This window comes from Schistocerca cancellata, chromosome 6, assembly GCF_023864275.1.
Source record: "Schistocerca cancellata isolate TAMUIC-IGC-003103 chromosome 6, iqSchCanc2.1, whole genome shotgun sequence".
Lineage (NCBI taxonomy): Eukaryota > Metazoa > Arthropoda > Insecta > Orthoptera > Acrididae > Schistocerca > Schistocerca cancellata.
The window spans coordinates 616,193,757-616,205,589 of record NC_064631.1 but is presented as its reverse complement, the minus strand read 5'-3'; the positions used below and the strand labels follow the sequence as shown (position 1 = coordinate 616,205,589).

Below are 11,833 nucleotides of genomic sequence, written 5' to 3'. Positions count from 1 at the left end.
AAAAGCAAGGAACTCAAAGTTAACAAAACACTCACTTGTACTCAGTCTCCTATTTCCAGTGGCTATTGCTAAGTTAAGCAACGGAATGCGAGACTGTTATTCATCAATAGAAATATCTGTCGATAAACCCTAAGCGAGTCTAATATACCAGCACCGCACAAAACACAACAATTGTCCACTAGTCTATAGCGAGAAACTCTGTGTAATGAACGTGAGAACGTTATTTACAATGAGGTGACAAAAGTAATGGGATAGAGCTATGCACGTATTCAGATGACGATAGTATCATGTAAATAAGACATAAATGGGCAGAGTGTAGTGTAACGACGTAAGTTTATTATAAATGGTTTTCTTTCGACATATGACCATGTGCAGACTTCGTCACCTACGTCAGTTACAAATCGACTTGCTACATTTGAATTTGTCGTTATATTATCCCAACATTCTGCGAGAGACATAGTTGGATTTTGTTTAGATTGCAGAGACGGAGTTGCATCGGATTGGCTTGCCGTGATTTCTTTATTTATATTGTTGTCGTTCGAGCTAGCAAACACGATGCGACTGTTGTCTCTGATTACATTATTACTTCTACTACTTGAAATGTTTTCATTATTATCTAATTCCGATAACCGTTTAGTAATTTCCTGTATTCGCATTTCTGTATTGGATACGCGATTAGCTAATATCGATTCTTCACTGTGTTCACGATGTGAACGCTCTGTACCTTCGTCAATGTTATCAATTATAACAGCCGTCGATGCAGCCGCTGAGGTGCTGCGACCCCGAAGGACGCTGAGTCGAACACCGGAGACGTCACTGGCTGCAACCACGCCCGGCACCGCCGTAGACAGGCGAAGCCCTCAGCAACACCTCTAATACCAGCCGGAAGAACGCCCTCCAGCTGACGTACTGGGCCTGTTAGTTTAGGAGAAAAAGGTTGTCGGGGTTTGCAGCGTTCAGCTGCTGCCCAACAGATGCTCCTTCTCGTGGAATAACTGCGTGACCGTACTGCTTGGCTGCACTCCGTCAGATGCCCACACCCGCGAAGTCGCCGCTGGCTGGTGAAGGCTCCACGAAACTCGCGTTGACTTCCGAAGGACTCTTGATGTTTTAATTGTTTCGTACCTGTGTGTCTTAGTTGCACACAAGTCCTGTTTCTAAGGTCGCCACGGTGTAGCGTAACGACGTAAGTTTCTTATAAATGATTTTCTTTCGACGTATGACCATGTGCAGACTTCGTCACCTACGTCAGTTACAACCCACTTCAAAATTATTTATATTCTTTTTAAATTGTCTCAGAATGGTTCTTGAACGAAACTGTAAAACATCATTTGAGTCGTTTGCACAGAATTACGTGACTCGGGCCAATTGGTTTGCGTAAACTTTTTCAATTTTAGATGTCGTTTGTTTCTCCTCAGAAATTATATTGATACACGTTATCTTGATTTAATCGATATTAGAATCACACATTGAATAAACTTTTGAGATTCGAAGTTGCGATGAACGCTGTCAAAATTCAATAATCTTCTCAAATATATTATTAATTCATTCACATAATTCTTCATAAATAAATCCTCAGAACACGTATTTCAACTTTAGTAGCATCCACTAGTTTATTATCTTCCTACATACAGACGTGAACCTGAGCCTTGACGAGACAAAACTAAACATTTTCAATAAGATTAAACTTCCTATGATATCATTGTTGTACAAAACATTACAAATTCTCATTTATCAATTTTTAGAAGCACGACGCAACAACTCGGTTCCAGGATCTTCTGTTGCTCTTTGGCTGTCGACCCGCGACGTATGGTGGCCAGCAATTTTCTCTCTGGTCCCGGCAGCGAAGATGCTGTCTCCGTTCGTTGCGCCGCCCTCTCCGTACATGAAACATAAAAAAACACAAAACTTTAGACAATTCACAACCATTACAAAAATATTACAAAAATACATAAACAAACTAAATTAAACTTATATTCACCTGCAAACTGGGCTGACACTGGTGGATGGGTGACGCTTCAATTTCGCGTCCCACTACAAGAGCTGTCATTTTACTCAGGCGAATCATGTGAAAAGGTGTCCGCCCCCTGTAACTGAGTGGTCAGCGCGACAGAATGTCAAACAAAGGGCTCGGGTCGGAGATTTTCTCCGCACAGGGACTGGGTGTTGTGTTGTCCTAATAATCATCACTTCATCCCCATCGACGCGCAAGTCGCCGAAGTGGCGTCAAATCGAAAAACTTGCACCCGGCGAACGGTCTACCCGACGGGAGGCCCTAGTCACACGACATTTACATTTTTCTTTTATATGAAAAGGTGTCCGACTTGCTTACGGCCGCACAACGGGACTCATTAGATTTTGAACGAGGAATGGTAATTGGAGCTAGACGCATGGGACCTTCCATTTCGGAAATCGTTAGAGAATACGATATTCCGAGGTCCACAGTGTCAAGACCGTGCCGACAATACCAAATTTCAGGCATTACCTCTCGCTACGAACAACGCAATTGCCGACGGCATTCACTTACTGATCGAGAGCAGTGGCGTTTGCGCAGAGTTTTCGGTGCTCGCAGACAAGCAACACTGTGTGATTAAACCGCAGAAATCGAGGTGAAACGTACGACGAACATATCCATTAGGACAGTGCGGAGAAATTAGGCGTTAATGGGCTATGACAGCAGACGATGGACGCGAGTGCCTTTGCTGACAGCACCACATCGCCTACAGCGCCTCTCCTGAGCTCGTGACCATATCGGTTGGATCCTAGACGACTGCAAAACAGTGGCCTGATCAAACGAGTCGCGATTTCAGCCGCTCAGAGCTGATGGTAGGGTTCGAGCGTAGCGTAGATCACACGAAACCATTTACCCAAATTCTCAACAAGACACTGTGCGCGCTGGTAGTGACTCCATAAAGGTGTGAGGTGTGTATTCATGAGATGGACTGGGTCCTCTGGTCCAACTGAACCGACCATTCACTGGAAATGGTCATGTTCGGCTACTTGGAGAGCATTTGCAGCCATTCACGAACTTCATGTTCACAAGCAACGATGGAATTTTTATGGCAGAGGTTGAAAATACCGCTCCAGTTGTAAATTACTTCATTTTCACACGACCGGTTTCGGACTGTTATAAGCCGAGCCTCGGGTGTCGTACTGGAAGTAGCAAAAGACGGGAGATAATTTTCACACGCCGCAACACACATAAAAAACAAAACAATGTTTTTTCCTAAAATGTTTTAAAAACATTTTGAAAACGCCGGTCGGGCTAGGTGCTATGAAACCTATGTCAGTGCGCAAGTGGCACCAGACGGTACTATGGACGACTGCCTGGGGAGGGAACATATACAAATGGTATCACGACACATAACGCTGTGCTGTGGTCCCCGAGCGCCAAGTGTACCAGACGCGGTATACTGCCCATGAACCCAGAACAGGGAGCAGCGGATGCGAACGAGGAGGCAAATTGGTAAACCAGAGTGGCAAAAGTGCTGCCACCTATTGACGGAGAGAAGAACACGGGGCCACTAGCCCGGCAGTTCACAATTTGAATTTAGTGGTTTACATTTAAAATGAAGAAAAATAAAAAAAATTACATAAAAAATACGCGATATAAGTAAAAAGTGCATTTATCCAATTACAGTTACGATTTCCCCACCATGTTATAGTTCTGGGTGGAGATTTTAATTTGCCGGATATAGACTTGGGGACTCAAACGTTCATAACTGGTGGCAAGGACAAAGAATCCAGTGAAATTTTTTTAAGTGCTTTATCTGAAAACTACCTTGAGCAGTTAAACAGAGAACCGACTCGTGGCGAGAACATAATAGACCTTCTGGTGACAAAGAGACCCGAACTATTTGAAACAGTTAACGCAGAACAGGGAATGAGCGATCATAAAGCGATTACTGCATGGATGATTTCAGCCGCAAATAGAAATATTAAAAAAAGGTAGGAAGATTTTTCTGTTTAGCAAAAGTGACAAAAAGCAGATTACAGAGTTCCTGGCGGCTCAACACAAGTTTTGTCACAAGTACAGATAGTGTTGAGGATCAGTGGACAAAGTTCAAAACCATCGTCCAATATGCGTTAGATGAGTATGTGCCAAGCAAGATCGTAAGAGATGGAAAAGAGCCACCGTGGTACAACAACCGAACTAGAAAACTGCTGCGGAAGCAAAGGGAACTTCACAGCAAACATAAACATAGCCAAAGCCTTGCAGAAAAACAAAAAATACGCGAAGCGAAATGTAGCGTGAGGAGGGTTATGCGAGAGGCGTTCAATGAATTCAAAAGTAAAGTTCTATGTACTGACTTGGCAGAAAATCATAAGAAATTTTGGTCTTAAGTCAAGGCGGTAGGTGGATCAAAACAAAATGTCCAGACACTCTGTGACCAAAATGGTACTGAAACAGAGGATGACAGACTAAAGGCCGAAATACTAAATGTCTTTTTCCAAAGCTGTTTCACAGAGGAAGACTGCACTGTAGTTCCTTCTCTACATTGTCGCACAGATAACAAAATGGTAGATATCGAAATAGACGACAGAGGGATAGAGAAACAATTAAAATCGCTCAAAAGAGGAAAGGCCGCTGGACCTGATGGGATACCAGTTTGGTTTTATGCAGAGAAGGAACTTGCCCCCTTTCTTGCAGCGGTGTACCGTAGGTCTCTAGAAGAGCGTAGTGTTTGAGAGGATTGGAAAAGGGCACAGGTCATCCCCGTTTTCAAGAAGGGACGTCGAACAGATGTGCAGAACTATAGACCTATATCTCTAACGTCGATCAGTTGTAGAATTTTGAAACACGTATTATTTTCGAGTATAATGACTTTTCTGGAGACTAGAAATCTACTCTGTAGGAATCAGCATGGGTTTCGAAAAATACGGTCGTGTGAAACCCAGCTCGCGCTATTCGTCCACGAGACTCAGAAGGCCATAGACACGGATTCCCAGGTAGATGCCGTGTTTCTTGACTTGCGCAAGGCGTTCGATACAGTTCCCCACAGTCGTTTGATGAACAAAGTAAGAGCTTATGGACTATCAGATCAATTGTGTGATTGGATTGAAGAGTTCCTAGATAACAGAACGCAGCATGTCATTCTCAATGGAGAGAAGCCTTCCGAAGTAAGAGTGATTTCAGGTGTGCCGCAGGGGAGTGTCATAGGACCGTTGTTATTCACAATATACATAAATGGTCTCGTGGATGACATCGGAAGTTCACTGAGGCTTTTTGCAGATGATGCTGTGGTGTATCGAGAGGTTGTAACAATGGAAAATTATACTGAAATGCAGGAGGATCTGCAGCGAATTGACGCATGGTGCAGGGAATGGCAATAGAATCTCAATGTAGACAAGTGTAATGTGCTGCGCATACATAGAAAGATAGACCCCTTATCATTTAGCTACAAAATAGCAGGTGAGCAACTGGAAGCAGTTAGTTCCATAAAGTATCTGGCAGTACGCATTAGGAGTGATTTAAAATGGAATGATCATATAAAGTTGATCGTCGGTAAAGCAGATGCCGACTGCGATTAATTGGAAGAATGCTAAGGAAATGCAATCCGAAAACAAAGGAAGTTGGTTACAGTACACTTGTTCGCCCATTGCTTGAATATTGCTCATCGGTGTGGGATCCGTACCAGATAGGGTTGATAGCAGAGATAGAGAAGATCCAACGGAGAGCAGCGCGCTTCGTTATAGGATCATTTAGTAATCGCGAAAGCGTTACGGAGATGATAGATAAACTCCAGTGGAAGACTCTGCAGGAGAGACGCTCCGTAGCTCGGTACGGGCTTTTTTTGAAGTTTCGAGAACATACCGTCACCGAGGAGTCAAGCCATATATTGCTCCCTCCTACGTATATCTCGCGAAGAGACCGTGAGGATAAAATCAGAGAGATTAGAGCCCACACAGAAGCATACCGACAATCCTTCTTTCCACGAACAATATGAGACTGGAATAGAAGGGAGAACCGATAGAGGTACTCAAGGAACCCTCCGCCACACACCGTCAGGTGGCTTGCCTAATATGGATGTAGATGTAGATGTAGACATAGGTTTCACAGCACCTAGCCTGAACGGCGGTTTCAAAATGTTTTTAAAATATTTTAGGAAAAACATTGTTTTGTTTTTTATGTGTGTTGCGGCGTGTGAAAATTATCTCCCGTCTTTTGCTATTTCCAGTACGACACCTGAGGATGGGCTTATAACAATCCGAAACCGGTCGTGTGAAAATAAAGTAATTTACAACTGAAGCGGTATTTTCAACCTCTGCTGTAATGCTCTGTTCCGGATGTTCTTCCAACAGGATTGTTTGGGATTTTTATGGATGTTAAAGCGTCATGTCACTGGGCCACAACTGGCTTGAAGAACATTCTGGACAATTCGGCCGAACGCCTTGCCACCAAGTTCGCCCGACATGAGTCCTTTCGAACATATGTTGGACATAATCGAGAGATCAGTTCGTGAACAATATCCTGCACCGGCAGCACTTTCGCGGTTATGGACAGCTATAGAGGTAGTATGGCTCAATATTTCTGCTAGGGGCTTCCAACGACTTGTGGAGTCCATGCCACGTCCAATTGCTGCACTTCGCCGGGCAAAAGGAGGTCCGATACGTCATTTGGAGGTATCCCGTGACTTCTGCACCTCAGTATATTTATGCAAGCAAGAAAAGCGCTCAAAAACCAAGGTGCGATTACCGAAAACAAAACATTAAAATTTTCATAAAAGTGGATTTACGGCCTACATCTCTTTCACATCTCAAACGCAACGTTTCGTGAAAACAGAGACGCTTGAAGCTTTTTATACACTTCAATGATTTTGATCAAGTCTCTTTTTTAATCAGAAAGAAATAAGAAAATTGTTTCGTTGAAAACACAGAAACTGGCATAGAAAGCAGCGATCAGAAAAGGATCTGTCTTTTCACTCAGATATCTCCCGCCCTCAAGCGTTTAATTGGTCCTTGCACCTCACAAAGTTCGCCCAGACATATACACTCCTGGAAATGGAAAAAAGAACACATTGACACCGGTGTGTCAGACCCACCATACTTGCTCCGGACACTGCGAGAAGGCTGTACAAGCGATGATCACACGCACGGCACAGCGGACACACCAGGAACCGCGGTGTTGGCCGTCGAATGACGCTAGCTGCGCAGCATTTGTGCACCGCCGCCGTCAGTGTCAGCCAGTTTGCCGTGGCATACGGAGCTCCATCGCAGTCTTTAACACTGGTAGCATGCCGCGACAGCGTGGACGTGAACCGTATGTGCAGTTGACGGACTTTGAGCGAGGGCGTATAGTGGGCATGCGGGAGGCCGGGTGGACGTACCGCCGAATTGCTCAACACGTGGGGCGTGAGGTCTCCACAGTACATCGATGTTGTCGCCAGTGGTCGGCGGAAGGTGCACGTGCCCGTCGACCTGGAACCGGATTGAAGCGACGCACGGATGCACGCCAAGACCGTAGGATCCTACGCAGTGCCGTAGGGGACCGCACCGCCACTTCCCAGCAAATTAGGGACACTGTTGCTCCTGGGGTATCGGCGAGGACCATTCGCAACCGTCTCCATGAAGCTGGGCTACGGTCCCGCACACCGTTAGGCCGTCTTCCGCTCACGCCCCAACATCGTGCAGCCCGCCTCCAGTGGTGTCGCGACAGGCGTGAATGGAGGGACGAATGGAGACGTGTCGTCTTCTGCGATGAGAGTCGCTTCTGTCTTGGTGCCGATGATGGTCGTATGCGTGTTTGGCGCCGTGCAGGTGAGCGCCACAATCAGGACTGCATACGACCGAGGCACACAGGGCCAACACCCGGCATCATGGTGTGGGGACCGATCTCCTACACTGGCCGTACACCACTGGTGATCGTCGAGGGGACACTGAATAGTGCACGGTACATCCAAACCGTCATCGAACCCATCGTTCTACCATTCCTAGACTGGCAAGGGAACTTGCTGTTCCAACAGGACAATGCACGTCCGCATGTATCCCGTGCCACCCAACGTACTCTAGAAAGTGTAAGTCAACTACCCTGGCCAAGAAGATCTCCGGATCTGTCCCCCATTGAGCATGTTTGGGACTGGATGAAGCGTCGTCTCACGCGGTCTGCACGTCCAGCACGAACGCTGGTCCAACTGAGGCGCCAGGTGGAAATGGCATGGCAAGCCGTTCCACAGGACTACATCCAGCATCTCTACGATCGTCTCCATGGGAGAATAGCAGCCTGCATTGCTGCGAAAGGTGGATATACACTGTACTAGTGCCGACATTGTGCATGCTCTGTTGCCTGTGTCTACGTGCCTGTTGTTCTGTCAGTGTGATCATGTGATGTATCTGACCCCAGGAATGTGTCAATAAAGTTTCCCCTTCCTCGGACAATGAATTCACGGTGTTCTTATTTCAATTTCCAGGAGTGTATAAATGGGAAAACCCCTCATTTCCGTAAGACTCATGTGTCAGCTGTCGAAAAATCGAGTCTGTATGTTGAAGGGCCCACTGCTCAGATCACGTTTGTCAGCTCTTACAGCGTTTTGTTTTGAATGAAGTCATTTCGCTGTGAAAATATTTATTTCATTTGCCGTTTCTGCATATGTCCACTGTCAATCATTCTGAAAGCATCTTTCACCAAATAAAATACAAGTCATTATAAAACTAAAAAACATTGAGAGATAAAAAGTTCAAAGCTGCCACGTGGGATGTTGTAAGGCACTCAGTAACTGTGACATGTTGGACCATGTTTCTCAGCAGTGTAAAAGCAAATTCATGGGATGGTGTAAATGTATGAGCTGTTCCATACGACATGCGAGCACACGTCAGAAAATTGGTGAAATAACAGCAAAGATGGGAAACTTTTGTGTCAAAATTTCATGTAATAGGTGTGGTAAATGGAACACAAAAGCGGTAAAGATGTAAACATAAAAAAAGAGAATGAGCCTTAGAGTGCAAAGGTGATAATACATAGAGTCGGTATGTTAGTAAAATTTGTGCGCAGAAAGCGGGGAAGTGACAGAAATATATGTTAGATAAAACTGAAATCAACAGATGATACTCAAGATGTAAATTAAAAGTAGGTAAAAAGGTTATGTTGTTATCAAGTCGCAATTAAAGATAGCCATAAAACGTAAGTGTAGAAGAAGATCTAATACATTTCAATCACTTTCCCGTTTCTGCACACACATTTTAGTTGAATATCGACTCCGTAAACTAGCAAAAAATGTTCAAATGTGTGTGAATTCCTAAGGGACCAAACTGCTTATGCTAAGAACAACACACACAGCCATGCTCGAGGGGCCGCGCGGTCAGTGACATGGCGCCTCTAACCATACGGCCACTCCGCGCGGCCGTAAACTAGCATCTTTGCACTTTAGCATCTTCGCATGTTATTTGTATTTTTGCATCTTTGGCGCTTCTGTGATCTATCTATCGCGCCTGAACACACCAATTTGATTTAAGTATTTATAATATCTGCTGTTGTTCATATAATTACGTAACTTATGGGAACGCAGCCGTGTGACGACGTCGGAAATCGCCCATATATGGACTGGTGACCACCATGTCGTTTTTCAAGGAAAAACTGCAGTAATTAAGCGCTATGCAAGGCAATTTAAAATCTCGGTTTGCAGAGCGATTCCCGAAAGATAACACACACACACACACACACACACACACAAACACACACGGCGACGCTAGTGCCGCCACAAAACCAAAGATGACCCACGCCAGAAGTTACCGATAGTGACAATTACTAAACAATGCGTAAGATAGCATTAACTCCGTCCCTCTGTTTTTTGGCAAGGAAGAGAACAGGGCTCCACACAGAATTTCAGCAAAACCAAAGTCACTTGCTAAGAGGGCAAATCAGAAGGTCTTCGTCCCTACTTTTTTAGCCGAATTACGGCTGTAACTGCGAAGTCAACATATTCATTCGCAGCATGGGACCTTTCTTGGTTCGTGCCGGCCTTATCTGCCAGTAGTTCCGCCGCACGGCGCTGCTGTCAGTTCTTAAAGATGGCGGTTGTGCTTCACACAGCCACGGCGTTACAGCAACGAATTGCCATTTGTTTTCTATGGAGCAAGGGACGATTGCGCACCAAGATCGACACGCAAATGCAGCCCACGTATGGGGAAAGTATCGCTTTGAGTACTGCTAGCAGAGGTGGTGTGAGTTCGACAAAGGCATTGAAGTCTTGCATGACAATCAGCGGTCGGGGTGGCCGCGTTCGTCGCTGACTGACAACATTTCCCGCGTGCAGGCGTGGATGCAATAGTAAAACCAGATGGGCTTGTACATATGACGGTCATTTCCCGGGAGCTTGGCATATCATAATCAGTGATTAGGAGATCTTTCACTGGTACTTAGCGTACTGGAAGATTTCATGTCAGTAGGTGCCTAAGCAGTTGGATGACATGGTGAAAGGCCAGCAAATGATATCTTCACTGAATGTTCTGGAACAGCACTCCAAGGAGGATGAAGTAAAGCTATGAGGACAGAGCGTGAGTCGTGCTTGGGTAGCTCAGTTGGTAGAGCACTTGCCCGTGAAAGGCAAAGGTCCCGAGTTCGAGTCTCGGTCCGGCACACAGTTTTAATCTGCCAGGAAGTTTCTTATCAGCGCACACTCCGCTGCAGAGTGAAAATCTCATTCTGGAGGGTTAATGTTCGTAGGACTGCACTGTTACTGGCGATGAAACGTGGCTACTGTACTTCACGCCAGAATCCAAGCAGCAAAGCATGGTGTGGAAACAGATGGGTTCACCTACGACAAAAAAAAAATCCGTTCAGTGACATATGTTGGAGAAATGATGTTAACGGCCTTCTGGGATAGCTGTGGACTGGTCCTGCTGGATTTCATGCGATAACGTGCAACTGTCACAGAGTTCCACATTGTCACTTCTGAGGGCTGCTGTCAGGCAAAGGCACCGAGGGAGTCTCGATGTGGATGACGTGATTCTGCTCCACGATAATACGAGACCACATGTGGCAATCAGAACTGTCGAAAAGCTCTGAGCATTTCACTGGCAGCTTCTGGACCACCCACCGTACAGTCGAGACCTGTCCCCTAGTGATTTCCCCATTTTCGGACTGATGAAGAAGTTCCTGTCAGCACTGCGATTCACAGCCAAAGATGAAGCCAAACCAGCAGTCCGACGGTGGTTCCATAGTCAGCAGGACGAATTCTGCCGCAAGGGCATCTCTCATTTAGAGCTGCGAAGGGACAAATGAGTGGGGAATGTGTGGAAAAACAGCGTAAGCTACGTGGAATGGAATGTATATTTGTCATTACATGTATGTACCTTGTTATTGTTGTGGTCTTCAGTCCTGAGACTGGTTTGTTGCAGCTTCCATGCTACTCTATCCTGTGCAATGTTATTCATCTCCCAGTACCTACTCCAACCTACATCCTTCTGAATCTGTTTAGTGTATTCATCTCTTGGTCTCCCTCTACGATTTTTACCCTCCACGCTGCCCTCCAATACTAAATTGGTGGTTCGATTCCCGGCGGGGTCAGGGATTTTCTCTGCCTCGTGATGGCTGGGTGTTGTGTGCTGTCCTTAGGTTAGTTAGGTTTAAGTAGTTCTAAGTTCTAGGGGACTGATGACCATAGATGTTAAGTCCCATAGTGCTCAGAGCCATTTGAACCATTTGAACTAAATTGGTGATCCCTTGATGCCTCAGAATATGCCCTACCAACCGATCCCCTTTTTCTAGTCAAGTTGTGCCACAAATTTCTCTTCTCCCCAATTCTATTCAGTACCTCCTCATTAGTTATGTGGTCTACCCATCTAATCTTCAGCATTCTTCTGTAGCACCACATCTCTGACATCGGTCTTCTTCGGT

The 11,833-nt window shown here is 45.5% G+C and overlaps 1 non-coding gene across 1 annotated transcript; it reads left to right on the top strand.

The window, feature by feature from the left end:
- The first annotated feature begins 10,499 nt into the window (after positions 1 to 10,499).
- Trnas-uga (transfer RNA serine (anticodon UGA)) lies at positions 10,500 to 10,574 on the top strand. Its single transcript has one exon. It is a non-coding gene; the product is annotated as a tRNA-Ser (tRNA).
- The last annotated feature ends 1,259 nt before the right edge of the window (positions 10,575 to 11,833 follow it).